The sequence below is a fragment of the Pseudophryne corroboree genome, chromosome 6 (assembly GCF_028390025.1).
Source record: "Pseudophryne corroboree isolate aPseCor3 chromosome 6, aPseCor3.hap2, whole genome shotgun sequence".
In the NCBI taxonomy this organism is placed as follows: Eukaryota; Metazoa; Chordata; class Amphibia; order Anura; family Myobatrachidae; genus Pseudophryne; species Pseudophryne corroboree.
This window is the reverse complement of record NC_086449.1, coordinates 600,898,059-600,920,158: the sequence shown is the minus strand read 5'-3', so window position 1 is coordinate 600,920,158 and position 22,100 is coordinate 600,898,059. Positions and strand designations below refer to the sequence as shown.

The following is a 22,100-nucleotide window of genomic DNA, read 5'->3' as shown; positions in this document are numbered from 1 at the left end:
GCAAGAAGTGGTAACGAGGTGGAATTAAATACTCTATATGCTTCAGAGGATGGAGAGGCAGCAAAAGGCCATTCAAGCCTATACATCCATCTACGATATAGACAAAGGAGGGGGAATGCATCTGACTCAAGCGCAGTGGAGAATGATTTCCATCTTGTACAAGGTTCTCCAACCCTTCGAAATTGCCACATGTGAAGTCAGTTCAGACACTGCCAGCTTGAGTCAGGTCATTCCCCTCATCAGGCTTTTGCAGAAGCAGCTGGAGAAATTGAAGGAGGAGCTAAGATGGAGCGATTCCGCAAAGTATGTGGGACTTGTGGATGGAGCCCTTCATTCGCTTTGCCAGGATTCTAGGGTGGTCAGTCTGTTGAAATCAGAGCACTACATTTTGGCCACCATGTTCGATCCTACGTTTAAAGCCTATGTTGTATCTTTCTTTCCAGCAGACACAGAGGTTCAAAGACCTGCTGGTGAGAAAATTGTCAACTCAAGCAGAATGTGACCCGTCAACAGCTCCTACTTAATTTTCTCCCGCAACTGGGGCTGCAAGGAAAAGGATAAGATTTCCTAGCCCACCCGCTGGCAGTGATGCAGGGCAGTTAGGAACGAGCGCTAACATCTGTTCTGGACTGAAGGACCTGCCAACGATTACTGGCATGTCTACTGTCACTGTATATGATTCTGTCACCATTGAAAGAATGGTGGAGGATCATATGAGTGACAGCATCCAAGTAGGCATGTCAGACAGTCCATATGTATACTGGCAGGAAAAAGAGGCAATTTGGATGCCCTTGCACAAACTGGCTTTATTTTACCTAAGTTGCCCCCCTCCAATGTGTACTGTGAAAGAGTGTTTAGTGCAGCCGGTAACCTTGTCAGCAAATGGCGTAGGAGGTTACTTCCACAAAATGTGGAGAAGATGATGTTCATCAAAATGAATTATAAATTCCTCCAGGAAGACCTTGACCAGCAATTGCCTCCAGAAAGTACACAGGGACCTGTGATGGTGGATTCCAGTGGGGACGAATTAATACTCTGTGAAGAGGAGGATGTGCACAGTGAAAGGGGTGAGGAATCGGAGGATGAGGATGAGGTCGACATCTTTCCTCTGTAGAGACAGTTTGTGCAAGGAGAGATTGATTGCTTCTTTTTTTGGTGGGGGCCCAAACAAACCAGTCATTTCAGCCACAGTCGTGTGGCAGACCTATCGCTGAAATTATGGGTTTGTTAAAGTGTGCATGTCCTGTTTATACAACATAAGGGTGGGTGGGAGGGCCCAAGGACAATTCCATCTTGCACCTCTTTTTTTTCTTTGCATCATGTGCTGTTTGGGGACCAGTTTTTTTAAGTGCCATCCTGTCTGCCACTGCAGTGCCACTCCTAGATGGACCAGTTGTTTGTGCTGCACACATGTGTCGCTTAGCTTAGTCATCCAGCTACCTCATTGCACCTCTTTTTCTTCTTTGCATGATGTGCTTTTTGGGGCCTAGTTTTTAAAAGTGCCATCCTGTCTGACACTGCAGTGCCACTCCTAGATGGGCCAGGTGTTTGTGCCGCATACTTGTGTCGCTTAGCTTAGTCATACAGCCACCTCGATGCAACCTTTTGACCTAAAAACAATATTGTGAGGTGTGAGGTCTTCAGAATAGACTGGAAATGAGTGGAAATGAATGTTATTGAGGTTAATAATACCATAAGATCAAAATTACCCGCAAATTCTGTGATTTTAGTTGTTTTTATGTTTTATTCAACAATCATTCAGATCCAAAACAAAAAACAAAACACGAAAGGGTGGCTTTGGCAAAACCAACCCAAAACCAAAACATGAGCGGGGAATTAGAACCAAAACCAAAACACAAAACACGAAAAATACCCGCCACACATCTCTAAAAATTATACATATATGGAGAAAAACCCTCCATATGGCTTACTTTACATTTCTACACATGTTGCTTTACTCCCAACTGAGAATCAAACCCTATAGGGATTTTTCATAGTTGTTAGCAAACCAAAAAAGTTAGCAATTGGGCAAAACCATGGGGGTAATTCCAAGTTGATCGCAGCAGGACATTTTTTTAGCAGTTGGGCAAAACCATGTGCACTGCAGGGGAGGCAGATATAACATGTGCAGAGAGAGTTAGATTTGGGTGGGTTATTTTGTTTCTGTGCAGGGTAAATACTGGCTGCTTTATTTTTACACAGCAAGTTAGATTTCAGTTTGAACACACCCCACCCAAATCTAACTCTGCACATGTTACATCTGCACCACCTGCAGTGCACATGGGAAAAAAATAATAGTTTGTGGGAGGTCTTATTGGCACTTAAGGGGTATGTGATGGGTGTTGGAAATGTGTGTACAAGTTGGTGGTTTTAGCAGTTATGTACACACCAGTGGAAATAAAAGCACTGTTGTCGAATTTCCAAACTTGAATTGAATACACTTTGGTCGAATTGCAGCACTTGTATCATTGCAGAAAAGTCGAATTTGACAAAAGTCGAATTTCAAAAAGTCGAATTTTGAAAGTCCGTTTTTTTGACAAAAAGCACTGAATTGCATTGACGATTTTTTTTTTTTGGTGAAAAATTCCCGAAATTCGACAATTTCGGGAATTCGACCGCAATTGCATATACCCCTAAGGCTAGAACACAAGTCCACTGGAACTAAACCAGATTATATGGTTTATTGAATAGGTGATTGTACAGCCGTACTCACTGTTACATTGGATATCCAAAGCATGAAGCAGGGCCGGGTTAGGCAGCTCACCAGCTGATGACTGTCTCAAATATTGCAGTAAAGGTGCAGGTGCTGGAACAGCGTTCATAGGAAGGTAATGGTCTCAGGAGCTAATGGGAGGACAGCCATCCTCCATTGTATCACTCATACACAGTGAACAAGATGGTGCCATGTATGCACAGTTATAGTATTGGTGGCCATCTTGGTAAGCGAATTAAAGCATCCCTTGAGGAGTCATGTTGTTGGAGACTGTGCAGTAACGCACTCCACTTCTAACAGTGGTTTAGGGTGGCATGTGCAGGTCTGTTCTAGCACTACAGAGACATGTGGAGATTTTGATTGCATGTGGGTAGGTCTTATGGGCATTTAAGGGGCGTGTGGGAAAGAAAAATGCAGGAGTGAGAAAAAAGATGGGAAGACATAGATAGACAGACAAAAAAATGTCCATAGATTGTACATATATGCTGAGCCACACACATCGGTAGTAAAAAATGTGCTTGGTTTGCACCAAGCATAGATCACATACACTTAGACCTAACTTTTTAACCATTTACTTTACTTGATAAATATGCATACTGTAGATTATCAGACATCAATAACTTAAAACAAAAGCAACATTCAAAAAATGCTAAAACAAGCACATAAAACGGGTGTAGTATGGTATGCCGGCGGCGGGGCTCTCGGCGACCAGCTTACCGATGCCGGGAGCCGACCGCCGGCATACCGACAGCGTGGCGAGCGCAAATGATCCCCTTGCGGTCTCGGTGGCCACGCTGTTTATTCTCCCTCCAGGGGGTTCGTGGACCCCCACGAGGAAGAAAATCTGTCGGTATGCCGGCTGTCGGGATTCCGGCACCGGTATACTGTGCGCTGGGATCCCGACAGTCGGCAACCTGAAGACCACCCCATAAAACTCAATATATACCCTTGCAACAAAGAAATTACCTAATAATATCATGGGTACAGCAGCAATTGGATCATCATCATTATCAGTGCCCTTGTACCTGCGCTTGAACACCCACAAATAATTGGGATATTTCAGATTTATATGTGTCTACTTGCTGGTCTACATGTGTTCGGAAATACCGTAAGTGGACAGGTCCTTGCTGATATCAGCCTACATGCCTTCTCTCTACTGATCAGACTCTCTAGACCACAGGTTCTCAAACTCGGTACTCAGGACCCCACACAGTGCATGTTTTGCAGATCTCTTCACAAAATCACCAGTGAAATAATTTGCTCCACCTGCGGATCTTTTAAAATGTGTCAGTGAGTAATTAATACACCTGTGCACCTGCTGGGTTACCTGCAAAAGTTTCTAGAGATGAGAGACGGGAATTTTTCGGGTTTTGTGTTTTGGTTTTGGGTTCGGTTCCGCGGCCGTGTTTTGGGTTCGACCGCGTTTTGGCAAAACCTAACCGTATTTTTTTCGTCGGATTCGGGTGTGTTTTGGATTCGGGTGTTTTTTTCCAAAAAACCTAAAAAACAGCTTAAATCATAGAATTTGGGGGTCATTTTGATCCCAAAGTATTATTAACCTCAAAAACCATCATTTCCATTCATTTTCAGTCTATTCTGAATACCTCACACCTCACAATATTATTTTTAGTCCTAAAATTTGCACCGAGGTCGCTGGATGACTAAGCTCAGCGACCCTAGTGGCCGACACAAACACCTGGCCCATCTAGGAGTGGCACTGCAGTGTCACGCAGGATGTCCCTTCCAAAAAACCCTCCCCAAACAGCACATGACGCAAAGAAAAAAAGAGGCGCAATGAGGTAGCTGTGTGAGTAAGATAAGCGACCCTAGTGGCCGACACAAACACCGGGCCCATCTAGGAGTGGCACTGCAGTGTCACGCAGGATGGCCCTTCCAAAAAACCCTCCCCAAACAGCACATGACGCAAAGAAAAAAAGAGGCGCAATGAGGTAGCTGTGTGAGTAAGATAAGCGACCCTAGTGGCCGACACAAACACCGGGCCCATCTAGGAGTGTCACTGCAGTGTCACGCAGGATGGCCCTTCCAAAAAACCCTCCCCAAACAGCACATGACGCAAAGAAAAAAAGAGGCGCAATGAGGTAGCTGTGTGAGTAAGATAAGCGACCCTAGTGGCCGACACAAACACCGGGCCCATCTAGGAGTGTCACTGCAGTGTCACGCAGGATGTCCCTTCCAAAAAACCCTCCCCAAACAGCACATGACGCAAAGAAAAAAAGAGGCGCAATGAGGTAGCTGTGTGAGTAAGATAAGCGACCCTAGTGGCCGACACAAACACCGGGCCCATCTAGGAGTGGCACTGCAGTGTCACGCAGGATGGCCCTTCCAAAAAACCCTCCCCAAACAGCACATGACGCAAAGAAAAATTAAAGAAAAAAGAGGTGCAAGATGGAATTGTCCTTGGGCCCTCCCACCCACCCTTATGTTGTATAAACAGGACATGCACACTTTAACCAACCCATCATTTCAGTGACAGGGTCTGCCACACGACTGTGACTGATATGACGGGTTGGTTTGGACCCCCACCAAAAAAGAAGCAATTAATCTCTCCTTGCACAAACTGGCTCTACAGAGGCAAGATGTCCACCTCATCATCATCCTCCGATATATCACCGTGTACATCCCGCTCCTCACAGATTATCAATTCGTCCCCACTGGAATCCACCATCTCAGCTCCCTGTGTACTTTGTGGAGGCAATTGCTGCTGGTCAATGTCTCCGCGGAGGAATTGATTATAATTCATTTTAATGAACATCATCTTCTCCACATTTTCTGGATGTAACCTCGTACGCCGATTGCTGACAAGGTGAGCGGCGGCACTAAACACTCTTTCGGAGTACACACTTGTGGGAGGGCAACTTAGGTAGAATAAAGCCAGTTTGTGCAAGGGCCTCCAAATTGCCTCTTTTTCCTGCCAGTATAAGTACCGACTGTGTGACGTGCCTACTTGGATGCGGTCACTCATATAATCCTCCACCATTCTTTCAATGTTGAGAGAATCATATGCAGTGACAGTAGACGACATGTCCGTAATCGTTGTCAGGTCCTTCAGTCCGGACCAGATGTCAGCATCAGCAGTCGCTCCAGACTGCCCTGCATCACCGCCAGCGGGTGGGCTCGGAATTCTGAGCCTTTTCCTCGCACCCCCAGTTGCGGGAGAATGTGAAGGAGGAGATGTTGACAGGTCGCGTTCCGCTTGACTTGACAATTTTCTCACCAGCAGGTCTTTCAACCCCAGCAGACTTGTGTCTGCCGGAAAGAGAGATCCAAGGTAGGTTTTAAATCTAGGATCGAGCACGGTGGCCAAAATGTAGTGCTCTGATTTCAACAGATTGATTACCCGTGAATCCTTGTTAAGCGAATTAAGGGCTCCATCCACAAGTCCCACATGCCTAGCGGAATCGCTCCGTGTTAGCTCCTCCTTCAATGTCTCCAGCTTCTTCTGCAAAAGCCTGATGAGGGGAATGACCTGACTCAGGCTGGCAGTGTCTGAACTGACTTCACGTGTGGCAAGTTCAAAGGGCATCAGAACCTTGCACAACGTTGAAATCATTCTCCACTGCGCTTGAGACAGGTGCATTCCACCTCCTATATCGTGCTCAATTGTATAGGCTTGAATGGCCTTTTGCTGCTCCTCCAACCTCTGAAGCATATAGAGGGTTGAATTCCACCTCGTTACCACTTCTTGCTTCAGATGATGGCAGGGCAGGTTCAGTAGTTTTTGGTGGTGCTCCAGTCTTCTGTACGTGGTGCCTGTACGCCGAAAGTGTCCCGCAATTCTTCTGGCCACCGACAGCATCTCTTGCACGCCCCTCTCGTTTTTTAAATAATTCTGCACCACCAAATTCAAGGTATGTGCAAAACATGGGACGTGCTGGAATTTGCCCATATTTAATGCACACACAATATTGCTGGCGTTGTCTGATGCCACAAATCCACAGGAGAGTCCAATTGGGGTAAGCCATTCCGCGATGATCTTCCTCAGTTGCCGTAAGAGGTTTTTAGCTGTGTGCGTATTCTGGAAAGCGGTGATACAAAGCGTAGCCTGCCTAGGAAAGAGTTGGCGTTTGCGAGATGCTGCTACTGGTGCCGCCGCTGCTGTTCTTGCGGCGGGAGTCCATACATCTACCCAGTGGGCTGTCACAGTCATATAGTCCTGACCCTGCCCTGCTCCACTTGTCCACATGTCCGTGGTTAAGTGGACATTGGGTACAGCTGCATTTTTTAGGACACTGGTGACTCTTTTTCTGAGGTCTGTGTACATTTTCGGTATCGCCTGCCTAGAGAAATGGAACCTAGATGGTATTTGGTACCGGGGACACAGTACCTCCAACAAGTCTCTAGTTGGCTCTGCAGTAATGATGGATACCGGAACCACGTTTCTCACCACCCAGGATGCCAAGGCCTCAGTTATCCGCTTTGCAGTAGGATGACTGCTGTGATATTTCATCTTCCTCGCAAAGGACTGTTGAACAGTCAATTGCTTACTGGAAGTAGTACAAGTGGGCTTACGACTTCCCCTCTGGGATGACCATCGACTCCCAGCAGCAACAACAGCAGCGCCAGCAGCAGTAGGCGTTACACGCAAGGATGCATCGGAGGAATCCCAGGCAGGAGAGGACTCGTCAGAATTGCCAGTGACATGGCCTGCAGGACTATTGGCATTCCTGGGGAAGGAGGAAATTGACACTGAGGGAGTTGGTGGGGTGGTTTGCGTGAGCTTGGTTACAAGAGGAAGGGATTTACTGGTCAGTGGACTGCTTCCGCTGTCGCCCAAAGTTTTTGAACTTGTCACTGACTTATTATGAATGCGCTGCAGGTGACGTATAAGGGAGGATGTTCCGAGGTGGTTAACGTCCTTACCCCTACTTATTACAGCTTGACAAAGGCAACACACGGCTTGACACCTGTTGTCCGCATTTCTGTTGAAATACTTCCACACCGAAGAGCTGATTTTTTTGGTATTTTGACCAGGCATGTCAGTGGCCATATTCCTCCCACGGACAACAGGTGTCTCCCCGGGTGCCTGACTTAAACAAACCACCTCACCATCAGAATCCTCCTGGTCAATTTCCTCCCCAGCGCCAGCAACACCCATATCCTCCTCATCCTGGTGTACTTCAACACTGACATCTTCAATCTGACTATCAGGAACTGGACTGCGGGTGCTCCTTCCAGCACTTGCAGGGGGCGTGCAAATGGTGGAAGGCGCATGCTCTTCACGTCCAGTGTTGGGAAGGTCAGGCATCGCAACCGACACAATTGGACTCTCCTTGTGGATTTGGGATTTCGAAGAACGCACAGTTCTTTGCGGTGCTTTTGCCAGCTTGAGTCTTTTCAGTTTTCTAGCGAGAGGCTGAGTGCTTCCATCCTCATGTGAAGCTGAACCACTAGCCATGAACATAGGCCAGGGCCTCAGCCGTTCCTTGCCACTCCGTGTGGTAAATGGCATATTGGCAAGTTTACGCTTCTCCTCCGACAATTTTATTTTAGGTTTTGGAGTCCTTTTTTTACTGATATTTGGTGTTTTGGATTTGACATGCTCTGTACTATGACATTGGGCATCGGCCTTGGCAGACGACGTTGCTGGCATTTCATCGTCTCGGCCATGACTAGTGGCAGCAGCTTCAGCACGAGGTGGAAGTGGATCTTGATCTTTCCCTAATTTTGGAACCTCAACATTTTTGTTCTCCATATTTTAATAGGCACAACTAAAAGGCACCTCATGTAAACAATGGAGATGGATGGATACTAGTATACAATTATGGATGGACTGCCGAGTGCCGACACAGAGGTAGCTACAGCCGTGAACTACCGTACTGTGTCTGCTGCTAATATAGACTGGTTGATAATGAGATGTAGTATGTATAAAGAAGAAAGAAAAAAAAAACACGGGTAGGTGGTATACAATTATGGATGGACTGCCGAGTGCCGACACAGAGGTAGCTACAGCCGTGGACTACCGTACTGTACTGTGTCTGCTGCTAATATAGACTGGATGATAATGAGATGTAGTATGTATAAAGAAGAAAGAAAAAAAAAACCACGGGTAGGTGGTATACAATTATGGATGGACTGCCGAGTGCCGACACAGAGGTAGCTACAGCCGTGGACTACCGTACTGTACTGTGTCTGCTGCTAATATAGACTGGATGATAATGAGATGTAGTATGTATAAAGAAGAAAAAAAAAAAACCACGGGTAGGTGGTATACAATTATGGATGGACTGCCGAGTGCCGACACAGAGGTAGCTACAGCCGTGGACTACCGTACTGTACTGTGTCTGCTGCTAATATAGACTGGATGATAATGAGATGTAGTATGTATAAAGAAGAAAGAAAAAAAAAACCACGGGTAGGTGGTATACAATTATGGATGGACTGCCGAGTGCCGACACAGAGGTAGCTACAGCCGTGGACTACCGTACTGTACTGTGTCTGCTGCTAATATAGACTGGATGATAATGAGATGTAGTATGTATAAAGAAGAAAGAAAAAAAAACCACGGGTAGGTGGTATACAATTATGGATGGACTGCCGAGTGCCGACACAGAGGTAGCTACAGCCGTGAACTACCGTACTGTGTCTGCTGCTAATATAGACTGGTTGATAATGAGATGTAGTATGTATAAAGAAGAAAGAAAAAAAAAACACGGGTAGGTGGTATACAATTATGGATGGACTGCCGAGTGCCGACACAGAGATAGCTACAGCCGTGGACTACCGTACTGTACTGTGTCTGCTGCTAATATAGACTGGATGATAATGAGATGTAGTATGTATAAAGAAGAAAGAAAAAAAAAACCACGGGTAGGTGGTATACAATTATGGATGGACTGCCGAGTGCCGACACAGAGGTAGCTACAGCCGTGGACTACCGTACTGTACTGTGTCTGCTGCTAATATAGACTGGATGATAATGAGATGTAGTATGTATAAAGAAGAAAGAAAAAAAAAACCACGGGTAGGTGGTATACAATTATGGATGGACTGCCGAGTGCCGACACAGAGGTAGCTACAGCCGTGGACTACCGTACTGTACTGTGTCTGCTGCTAATATAGACTGGATGATAATGAGATGTAGTATGTATAAAGAAGAAAGAAAAAAAAACCACGGGTAGGTGGTATACAATTATGGATGGACTGCCGAGTGCCGACACAGAGGTAGCTACAGCCGTGAACTACCGTACTGTGTCTGCTGCTAATATAGACTGGTTGATAATGAGATGTAGTATGTATAAAGAAGAAAGGAAAAAAAACCACGGGTAGGTGGTATACAATTATGGATGGACTGCCGAGTGCCGACACAGAGATAGCTACAGCCGTGGACTACCGTACTGTACTGTGTCTGCTGCTAATATAGACTGGATGATAATGAGATGTAGTATGTATAAAGAAGAAAGAAAAAAAAACCCACGGGTAGGTGGTATACAATTATGGATGGACTGCCGAGTGCCGACACAGAGGTAGCTACAGCCGTGGACTACCGTACTGTACTGTGTCTGCTGCTAATATAGACTGGATGATAATGAGATGTAGTATGTATAAAGAAGAAAGAAAAAAAAAACCACGGGTAGGTGGTATACAATTATGGATGGACTGCCGAGTGCCGACACAGAGGTAGCTACAGCCGTGGACTACCGTACTGTACTGTGTCTGCTGCTAATATAGACTGGATGATAATGAGATGTAGTATGTATAAAGAAGAAAGAAAAGAAAAACCACGGGTAGGTGGTATACAATTATGGATGGACTGCCGAGTGCCGACACAGAGGTAGCTACAGCCGTGAACTACCGTACTGTGTCTGCTGCTAGTATAGACTGGATGATAAATAATGATATAAAAAATATATATATATCACTACTGCAGCCGGACAGGTATATATTATATAATGAGGGACCTGCTGGACACTGTCTGTCAGCAGAATGAGTTTTTTAATTTTTATAGAATAAAAAAACACCACACAAGTCACACGACGAGTGTACTTTTTCAGGCAGACAATCACAATATACTATACTGGTGGTCAGTGTGGTCAGGTCACTGGTCACAGTGGTCAGTGGTCAGTCACACTGGCAGTGGCACTCTGGCAGCAAAAGTGTGCACTGTTTAATATGTACTCCTGGCTCCTGCTATAACCTATAACTGCTCCCCAGTCTCCCCCACAATTAAGCTGTGTGAGCACAGTCAGATATTATACATAGATGATGCAGCACACTGGGCTGAGCACAGATATGGTATGTGAGTGTGACTGAGTCACTGTGTATCGCAGGGACGTGCGGTGAGCTAAATAGCTCAGGAGGCACAGGCTAGCACCAGAGCCAGATTTACATGCAATATATGAGCCAAAGTGTACTTCTGGGCATTATACACAAGTGCAGCAGTATAAACTCCTGGAAATTTGGTGAGTTTTGATCAGAGATGTGCAGAAAAGATACACAGGTGAGGCACTGCCTCACCTGCCATAGACTTTTTACTCCAGAGTTTTGGCTATACAAATTATTAGAATAATGCAAAGAAGATATTTCTAACATATTCTTTGTATATTTCATATACTTTATGCAGACCAAACTTTGGCACAAACGTTAGTATGACAGAAAAGGCTCTACCTCACCTGCCTCACCCCACCGCACGTCACTGGTGTATCGTTTTTTTCAGGCAGAGAACAAGAACAGAACGGATTATTAAATAATAATAAATTATAAAACTGCACTGGTGGGTCAGGTCACTGGTCATCAGTCACTAGTATAACTCCTCCTAAGCTCCAGTAAGTAAATGAAGTGTCTCACTCTCACTCTCCTATCTATTTTAATTTCTAAACGGAGAGGACGCCAGCCACGTCCTCTCCCTATCAATCTCAATGCACGTGTGAAAATGGCCGCGACGCGCGGCTCCTTATATAGAATCCGAGTCTCGCGATAGAATCCGAGCCTCGCGAGAATCCGACAGCGGGATGATGACGTTCGGGCGCGCTCGGGTTAACCGAGCAAGGCAGGAAGATCCGAGTCGCTCGGACCCGTGTAAAAAAACATGAAGTTCGGGCGGGTTCGGATTCCGAGGAACCGAACCCGCTCATCTCTATGCAAAACATGCACTGTGTGGGGTCCTGAGGACCGAGTTTGAGAACCACTGCTCTAGACTAATGCAAGTACCAAAATCTGGCAACAGAGAGATTATTGTATGCGACCTGGCGTAGCCCTCACTTATGCTGAATAAACCCCATAAAGTACTATCACTTCTCCAGCACTGATTTAACTTATTTACTTTATTCTCCAAAGACTGATATGTTTCTCTTTTTAGTTTCTAAAGGATGACTGGGTTTGATCTAATCTAAGAAAGAGGCATACAAGGCATGTGATTAGAAAAATGAGGAATAAAAGCAGATAATGGGCCTGATTCAGAGTTGCACACTATTCTGATAGGTTCGCAGTTGGTCAACGTGAGCCTGAGTCGAGCTGCGCATGTGCCCTGATTCTTGCCGCTCTGAGATGTAGAACGACTGGACTGATGATTTTAGTGGGTGTCTCTGGGAGGAAACAGTGGGTGGCCAGGCAAATGCAGGCGTGTTGCTGTAAATGCCTGCGTAGGTCCATCCGATGGTGCGCCTAAAGACACAACAGGGGGTGGCCAGGCAGTGGAAACAGGGTGGCCAGGCAGATGCAGGAGTGTTTGCTGTAAGTGCCAGCGTAAGTCCATCCGATGGTGCGCCTAAAGACACACCTAGATGGATTTCAGTGGGTGTCTCAGTTTTGAAGAAATTGGGTATAATAGCATAAAAACGCAGATATGACTGCAGCAAAAGATGGAGCCACGGCCCAATCCTGTAGGTATACAATTATGTCATAACATTGCTTACATGGTATTTATTGAGCTTTATTTTCAAAACAAATTTGAATTACTTATTTACAGTACACAGCAATTATCTTTGTTTTTCATTCCAACTGAACTGCATCATAATTATAAGTTCTGTTTAAACAATAAAATCAGCAACTTGACAGGTGTGTTATATTAACTACTGCAGTACGTGTCATATAACACATAGTGGGCCTGTTGCACGATATTCACGCCAACAGCTATGTGTTTTTTTTGTGCGCATGCATCGGAGTCACATACAATATGATTGCTGCCGCACGAAGACGCAGAAGATATTTGGACGCAGGGTCTGTGGGATTCAGTGGACGTTCCTGGCAGTTAATATGGGGTTACTATGCAGACGTGGGAGTCACACAGCCGCTTCACTTTAGGAAATTCTACCTGAATCTGGATACACAATAAACAATATATTGGATAATCATCCAATCCTCAGCCAATCTGCAGGACCGTCTTATAGTGTGTACACACAATTCATCCTATAAACACTGCTCAGGTCGCATTGTCTCATCGGATGTGCAGCATGTCAGATGGCAAGATACATGTATGAATAGAAGTGTGTACGCACAACTGCACACCCACACGATATGTTGGAGAAACAATACTTTGTAGAAGTCATCTGAACTGATTAATTGCCTACACTCCTGGGGAACGATTTATTGTGTGATTGGAATGATGTGTGATTAGATTATTTATAAATCATTCAGATATGTAGCAGCTTAGTATTGGGCTTACTAGGTAAATTCTGTTTGGTGAGCTGTGCAAAAACAATATTTTATTTTATGGAGAAAAAGGATATTGAAATAGGATAAAGCAATGGACATATTTTGAGGGACATTCTCTGCTTTCTGGATAGATGCACAGTCCTTTCCTAGACATGAAAGGACTTGAATTTTCATACTGTAAATTAGTTAAAATCCTTTGCTTTAATGGTCTTCCAGAGTCAGATATTTTGAACAATCCCCAGTATGCTTCTAGGAAATGTGTCCGAATATACAGGATACACTTGCCAGACAGCATCTGAAGTAAGGAGCTAATTCAGAGATGTACTAAACCAGTGTTTTATGTATAGGTTATCTGCACATGCCCAGGACCTGTACTTTACAACAGGGGCGTATCTGCCCATTGGCCAGGATGGCACTCGCCAGGGGTGCCAGCCGAGCAGGGGGCACCACCCAACGGTGCCACCATGGCTTGCAATACCTGCTGTGCCGAGCTGCCTGTGCATTGCCTGGGATGGAGGGCGGGGGATCACTCAGCAGGCAGGAGATGGCGCCGGTGTCCGGCACCGCAATGCACTACAGGTATGAAAATAAACTACATGTAGTTTGGTGCAGTGCCGGACACCGGCACCAGCTCCTTCCTGCTGAGCGATCCTCTGCCCTCCATCTCAGGCAGCTCGGCACAGCAGGTATTGCCAGACACTATGGCTATCTGCTGGAATGTTGTATGGTGGGGACTAGGGCTATGTGCTGTGTGGGGAGGCTATGTATGTGCTGAGAGTGGGAGAGACTACTACTATGTGCTAAGGGCAAACTACAGCTATGTGCCGGGAAGGGGATGGGGACTATGGCTATGTGCTTGGGGAGGTGAGGGACTATGTGCAGGGAGGGGGACTATGGCTATCTATGCTGGCATGGAACTATTGTTATGTGATGGGAGGGGGTGGGGACTACTGTATGACTGTGTTGGGAGAGGTGGAGACTATGGCTATGTGCTGCGGGGACTACGGCTATTGCTTGGGGAGGTGGGGGCTGTGGTTATTTACTGGGAGGGGACTATGGCTATGTGCTGGGAGGGGGTTGGGACTATGACTATATGACTGTGGGGGCCTATCTGGCATTGTTGGGGCATATGTGTATCTGGCAACGTGGGGGCATATCTAGCAACATAGGGACATATCTAGCAACATAGGGGCATATCTGGCACTGTGGGGACATATGTGTATCTGGCACTGTGTGAGCATGTGTGTATCTGGCACTGTGGGGGTATATGTATATCTGGCACTATTGGGGCATATGTATATCTGGCACTATTGGGGGCATATGTGTATCACGCCCCCATTTTCATTGGCCATGCCCCATTTTTTGGTATGCGTGCGCCGAAGCTGTGCGCACACAGTACCACTAAGATTTTTTCTACTTGCACCACTGAGTAGTGCACTGTACTGCACTTCTTTGCACTACTATCTGATTATACTACCTGGCCTTGGGTGGCATTGCCTCCTCAGCCAGGCCAGACACTGCTGATGTCTCCTCAGTGTTATAAGAATTACTGTGTGGGCATAATGTGTAAAGGGAACTGCTACTGTGTGGGCATGATGTGTATAAGGGTTAATACTGTGTAGCATCATTTGAATTGGGGGGAACTATTGTATGGTCATGCCCCTTACCCACAAGATCATGTCCCTTTTTTGCACATGCAACTTCCCTTTTTCAAATAAGGGGGGCGCCAGTCCCTTACTTTGCCAGGGGCGCACGGACCGCTAGATACACCCCGGCTTTGCAAGTGCAAATGCGTTTCTGTGCGTTGGACACAGTAGTGGCATAACTTCAACCCAGATGCCCCAGAGGCAAGATAAATGTTGTGCCCGCCCAGCAAAAAATAATTAGAATTTTAACGGACTCCTCTATACCCGCTACTGCATCACTGACCCTTCTATATCCTACATTAAACCACTGACATCTTTATACCCTAGTCCAGTGGTTCCCAAACCTTTTTGAATGACGGTGCCCAAGAGTATCATAATTTTTTTCATAGCACCCCTAAGCCAAAAGTTTCGTATTGATAAATTTAAAAACAAATATTAAATTAAGAAAATTCTGTTAATAGGTCATCATTATGTTCAATTATGCGTTGATGGACAAGATTGTCCACATATTTTATGATGGGAAGCAACCAGCACTGGTTTTGCCTATTACATTGACCATAAATAAATTTTAATTGGTTCTGGACCACCAATCCAAGTCACCCCTGCAAGTGTCCCGAGACACCCCAGGGTGCCACGGCACACAATTTGAGAGCCACTGTCCTAGTCTAAACTATTGACCTATTTGTATCCTACACTAAATTACTGATCCCTCTGTACCCTACATAACTGACCCCATTGTACCCTACACTACATTACAGGCCCCTCTATACCCTACACTACATTACTGACTTCATTGTAGGTATAAACACACACACATTGGCACAGATAGGGAAAAAACACACATATAGGTACTGATAGAAAAATAATAAAGCACAATGCCACCACAAAAAGCACATAGGGAAAATAATAAAATACACTGGCACCGATAGAAAAATAATACAGCACATACAGTAGGTCACCTCAGCAAAATAATAAAGTATATATGCCTTCACAGTGAAAATAATAAAGCTCATAGGCCACCACAGTGAAAAAAAATAAGTAAATAGGCCACCACTGTGAAAATTATAAAGCACATACTGTAGGCCACCGCAGTGACAAAAAAAAAAGTAAATAAGCCACCACAGAAAACAATAATAAGGCACATAGGCCACCACAGTGAAAATAATAAAGCACATAGGCCACTACAGTAAAAATGATAAAGCACATAGGCCACCACAGTTAATATAATAAAGCACATAGGCCACCACAGCGAAAATAATAAAATACATTGGGGGGTATCCAATTACCCACGGTCAATGACAGTGGGTAATTATACCACCACAATAACACATGGGATCGTGGCAGGGGGATGATTGTGATGGAAAACCAGCCCGGGAAATTTATGGAAGCAGCCCTAATGGGGGTGGAGTCTGCAGAGGGGGTGTGGCCTGCCAAGGGAGGTGGGATCCCTCCTCATAGTTGGTCGCAGTTGCGGCCTTGCATGCAACTTTTGCTGCAGCATGCTAATGGTGTTACAATACACTGCACTGGTGTACATTCATGCACCCAATGTGCAAGGAGTGAGACACCCACTCTCAGTATGTACAGATGCTGCAATCATGCTTTGTGCATCTTTTGACGCCACCATCAGTCACACCATTGAAACTTTTACCAGCCCTGTGCTAGGTGCAGATCATCCGTCTGAGTATGGCCTCCAATGTCATCGATTCAGTGTCTCTGAACGTAACCACGGTCAACAACACACCTGCACTATGTTACATCTGAGTGTTATTAGCCAACCCCCTGTAACCACCTAGGAATTCACACACATTTTGTATACACTACTGCATGCGTCTGAATCTGTACTACAACTCTGCACAAACTCCATTGGGACGCATGCATGGTGAAATGCAGAGGCATGTGTAGACAAAAAACTTTGCAAAAAATAAAGCACGTTGGCCACCACAGGGGAAAAAATAAAAACATTGATGTCCTAGGCAAAATTTTGGCTGCCCCCTAGCCCTGCTGCTAGTTCCGCCTCTGACCCAGCTCCCCTCTCAGTTATGTCACACAGTAGTGTTCAATATTCACATTACACCGCACCGTATCGCTCCTTATTCACATTACACTACAGAGTATCGCTCCTTATTTACATTACACTGCCCCATATTCCTCCATACACATTACACTGCACTATATCACTCCATACATGTTACACTGCACCGTATCGCTCCTTATTCACATTACACCGCCCGTATCGCTCCATACACATTACACTGCACCATATCACTCCATGCATATTACACCGCACCGTATCGCTCCTTATTCACATTACACTACAGAGTATCACTCCTTTTTCACATTACACCGCCCCGTATCGCTCCATACACATTACACTGCACCATATCACTCCATATGTATTACACCGCACCGTATCGTTCCTTATTCACATTACACTACAGAGTATCGCTCCTTATTCACATTACACCGGCCCGTATCGCTCCGTACACATTACACTGCACCATATCACTCCATACATATTACACTGCACCGTATCGCTCCTTATTCACATTACACTACAGAGTATCGCTCCTTATTCACATTACACCGGCCCGTATCGCTCCATACACATTACACTGCACCATATCACGCCATACATATTACACTGCACCGTATCGCTCCTTTTTCACATTACACCGCTCCGTACCGCTCCATACACATTACACTGCACCATATCATTCCATACATATTACACTGCACAGTATCGCTCCTTATTCACATTACACTGCCCCGTATCGCTCCATACATATTACACTACTCCATGGGGGTCATTCCGAGTTGATCGCACGTAGCAACTTTTTGCTGCCAGTGCGATAAACTAGACGTCGCCTATGGGGGAGTGTATATCTGCATAGCAGGGCTGCGAGCACTTGTGCAGCCCTGCTATGCAAAATAAGTTTCCTATAAAAGAAGACCAGGGTAAGAGTCACTTACCCTGTGCGATCGTTCCAGCGATGCAGGTCCCGGAATTAACGTCAGACATCCGCCCTCCAAACGCCTGGACACACCTGCGTTCGCCGAACTACTCCCGGAAAACGGTCAGTTGATGCCCCGGACTGCCTTCCTCCTATCAATCTTCTTGTGGTCGTCGCTGCGACTGCTTTTGTCGTTAGCAGCGTCGCTGCCCGGCATGCGCAGAACCGACCCGTTTGCACCGCTGTGACAAACAGCAGCGTGCGAACGGGTCGGAATGACCCCCCATATCGCTCCTTATTCATATTACACAGCACCGTATTGCCCAAACAGTAGTAGTAGTAGTCGTGCCCTGTACACATATTGCCCACATAGTAGAAGTAGTGCCCATACATATATTGCCCACACAGTAGTAATAATGCCCGGCAGACATACTGTATATTGCCCACACAGTAATAACACCCCTTGCACATTAAGCAGCACTGCCACTGTGCCACACAATAGTCCGGTCACTGCCTCCCTCTCCCTCCCTGTATCAAGCCATATGCAGCAGCACTCACCTGGTGTGTCTGCTGCCACATGTTCTCGCTCCGCAGTGTGGATTGTAGAAATGATGGGAGCGGGGGGAGGCTGCAGCGGAGGTCAGTGCAGAGAAGGAGCCTGGAGCAGAAGGGCCTCACTGAAGGCGCTGGCACTGAATCAGTAGCAGGCGCCCGGCATTTTCTGCAGCACGTTTAACACTGCCCGATTGGAGCTGCGCTCCGATCGTGGTAGCTGGGCGCACAGCCATTGATTTGAAAAGGGACCGGCCAATCAGGAACCACCATGGTATCCTGGCGTCCCAATCCGCCCCTGGAACGGGGAAATACCGCCGATCCCATGTGTTATCGCACGATTGCGGGTCTCTTTTTATCAGATGAAGCGGCCTGTAATAGGTTACAGCGATAATGACCATTGGACATTAACCGCAATATCTGACTGTTTTTTTCGGCTGAAAACGGATCGGGGCTAAATGGATACCGCCCATTGGCTTCACATGAAAAATAAACGCATTGGCACTGATAGGAAATGAAAGCTTACAACCTCTTAAAGCTACACAGTTCAGGGGAAAGAAAAGACAAAAAAGTAATCTAATTAATCATATATTAGGTGTCCAACCTCAGCATCACAGATAAAAAGTATGGGTGAGTATTATAAAACATAACCTTTAATAGAATCAAGAAATAAAAAATCATTAATTAATTATTTAACATCGGGCACATTTGCCCCTAGTCCACCAAGGTGTCAAAAAGCCCTTAAAATGGGTGAAGATATGACATATTCATCATATAGAGACTCTATAATTCTTCCCTTAATTTGTGTATAGGGGAGTCTCTGCTCTGCCAGGTAGCTGACTGCTTGTACCTAAAATTTGTATGGCTGTTGTATTTGCAAGGAGACAATTCTTTTATATAAGGATACTCAAGTTACATATGTAGATAATAAAGGATTAGAAACAGTTGTGAATCTGTTTTCAACGTTAGACCTTATGTTCATCAATTTCAGAAGAACCCTACAACACCTGGTATTCCCATGGGGTCCCCTCCATAGTACTGACCAGGCCCTTCAATTTATTGCTTCCAAGATCGGACGGAATTGGGCAAATTTAATGAGGTATGGTTGTAGGTTAAAACACAGTGAATCATTGATGAGAGTGCACGAATGAGAATAGTGCTGAAAAAAGTAAATTAGAGAACAGATCTCCCCAATGGAGTCTCAAAGTGGGGGAGAGTGGAAATAAGAGAAGATCGGATCTGCTGTTAGTGTTTGTCAGAGTTGTGTCGCGTGCCCTTCAATTCTGTACCCACTCTGAATCACTGATGAGAGTCCAGAATAAAGAATGATAGTAATAGGGGACGTCTATGAATGTCTCATTATCATCGAATTCCAGCAAATGAAATACCGCAGTGAAAATCTGATCTACCACCGAACTGCTATTCACTTATTGTGACTGCAGAGGAGGTAAATGTAACAGTGATTTCTAATATTACCATCCATTCACTTGTTAGAACTGTAAAGGGTAAAACTATACCATTGTTTTAAAAATAATTGCTTGGATATATACCTAAGAAACAATGAGAACTCACTGAGCATAAAGGAGAAAAGAAGACTCTTAGATGTCTGCTTCAGAGCCCTGCACATTAAATTATCAGCAGTATCTTGTTCATAAAAATACGTTTCAGAGTCTTGCACAACAGAACAGCAACAGTATTAATTTATATAGGTTGTTTGGCATCAAGACAGGAACACATATACAATTGATCAATCTGTACACTCTGTCTGAAATAACTATAGCACTGATTCATACAAATTGCCCGGCAACCAGGCAGGTGAGTACATAAAGCTCATTCAGTTTGTTCAATTCCCAATAAGTTTCAATGTTTATGAGCTTCTGTCTCCTCATATATCACAAAATTATGTAAACTCTAGAAGCCCTTGAGCACAGAGGGGATGACTCATAGATGTGTGCTTAAAAACCTTGCACACCAGAATACCAAAAACTTCTTATTAATATGTATATGTTTGGAAATTATGTACACTAAAAAGAGACACCAACACTGATTTATGCAGATTACTAGGAACCAAGGCATAAGCTCATTGTCAACTGGGTCAATGTGTCCTCTATATCTAAAATAGCTGCCGTACTGTGTCAAATACAATGTGATTAAGCCTCCATGAAAATATAACACACATCTTTGGGTATCAATTAACACAGATTACCCGTCACCCGGGCAGAGAGCATACTGTTTTTTTAAGATGTCAAAAAATGGTTATTGTGTTAAAGTGGATGTCAGCTTCTGTATGGTCATATGTGGCAATAAGGTGATATCAGTCTATATATGAGTTCCCCTGGCACTATATATACGGAAGCTGGTAGGATGAAGTATTGCTTCTAAGGGAGAGTAAAATATGAGGAAAGCAGTCTATGTGTGCTCAGTGTGGGTGAGTATTCCTGCTAGGGCCGCGGCGTGTCTGTCCCCGAGTGGGAGATCAGAGCGGTGGGTTTGGCTGCACTGATAAGTGTCCATAGCCGCTGGCCGGGGAGTTAGCGCAGGGGGATCATGCCATACTATTTTGCTTTTCCGCATCTGCCTGCCGAGTTCAGTGTGTGATGATATGTAAGTATACCTGTGAAAACACAAAATTAATTATAGGGACAGAATTATGATTAGAAAGGCGAGTGTGATAGTGTTATGAGCAAAAGAGTGATACAGTGAAAAATCAAAGTGAAAACAAATATTTATACATAGTGCTGGTGATATTGGGGGTCATTCCGAGTTGATTGCTAGCTGCCGTTGTTCGCAGCGCAGCGATCAGGCTTAAAATTGGCACTTCTGCGCATGCGTATAGCGCGGAGTGCGCACGCGCGACGTACTTTCACAAAAGCCAATGTCATTTTACACAAGCTCTAGCTTTACATGCTTTTCAGTCGCACTGCTGATCGTTCAGTGATTGACAGTAAGTGGGTGTTTGTGGGTGGTAACTGACCATTTTCGGGGAGTGTGTGTAAAAACGCAGGCATGCCCGATAAAAACGCAGGAGTGGCTGGGGAAACGAGGGAGTGACTGGCCGAACGCAGGGCGTGTTTGTGACGTCAAAACAGGAACTAAACAGACTGAAGTGATCGCTAGCTAGGAGTAAGTCTCGAGCTACTCTGAAACTGCGCAATCTTTTTTTGTAGCAATGCTGCAATCGTTTCGTTCGCAATTCTGCTAAGCTAAGATACACTCCCAGAGGGCGGCAGCCTAGCAGCTAGCTAAAAGCAGCTAGCGAGCGAACAACTTGAAATGAGGACCATTGTGCAGAAACAGTGTCCAGCCAGAGGTATGATATTCACAGTTATGTGAAATAATTAGAAAACCCATTAAAACACTGGTAAATTAATCCCGTATAGCTCGAGGGTCTTGTTATGAATAGAACACACTTAGTCACTCTAGTCTGTTAGTTTTGTCAGTATTACACAGATTAATTAGATGGAGAAAGGAGGTAATGGAAGTTCCTAATGTTAATAAAAAGGTAATGTATATTTTACAAAAAGGCACCGTAGCTTATATTCTCATTTAGTCCTTTTGGCATTAAGGTTCCTAATATAAATATCCACTCGCTTTCTTTTCTCTGAAGGGTGGAAGTGATGTCTC

General features: G+C 45.1%; 1 pseudogene; it reads right to left on the bottom strand.

Annotated features, from left to right (window-relative positions):
- Positions 1 to 19,471: 19,471 nt before the first annotated feature.
- LOC134937675 (5S ribosomal RNA) lies at positions 19,472 to 19,589 on the bottom strand (annotated as a pseudogene).
- Between the last annotated feature and the right edge of the window lie 2,511 nt (positions 19,590 to 22,100).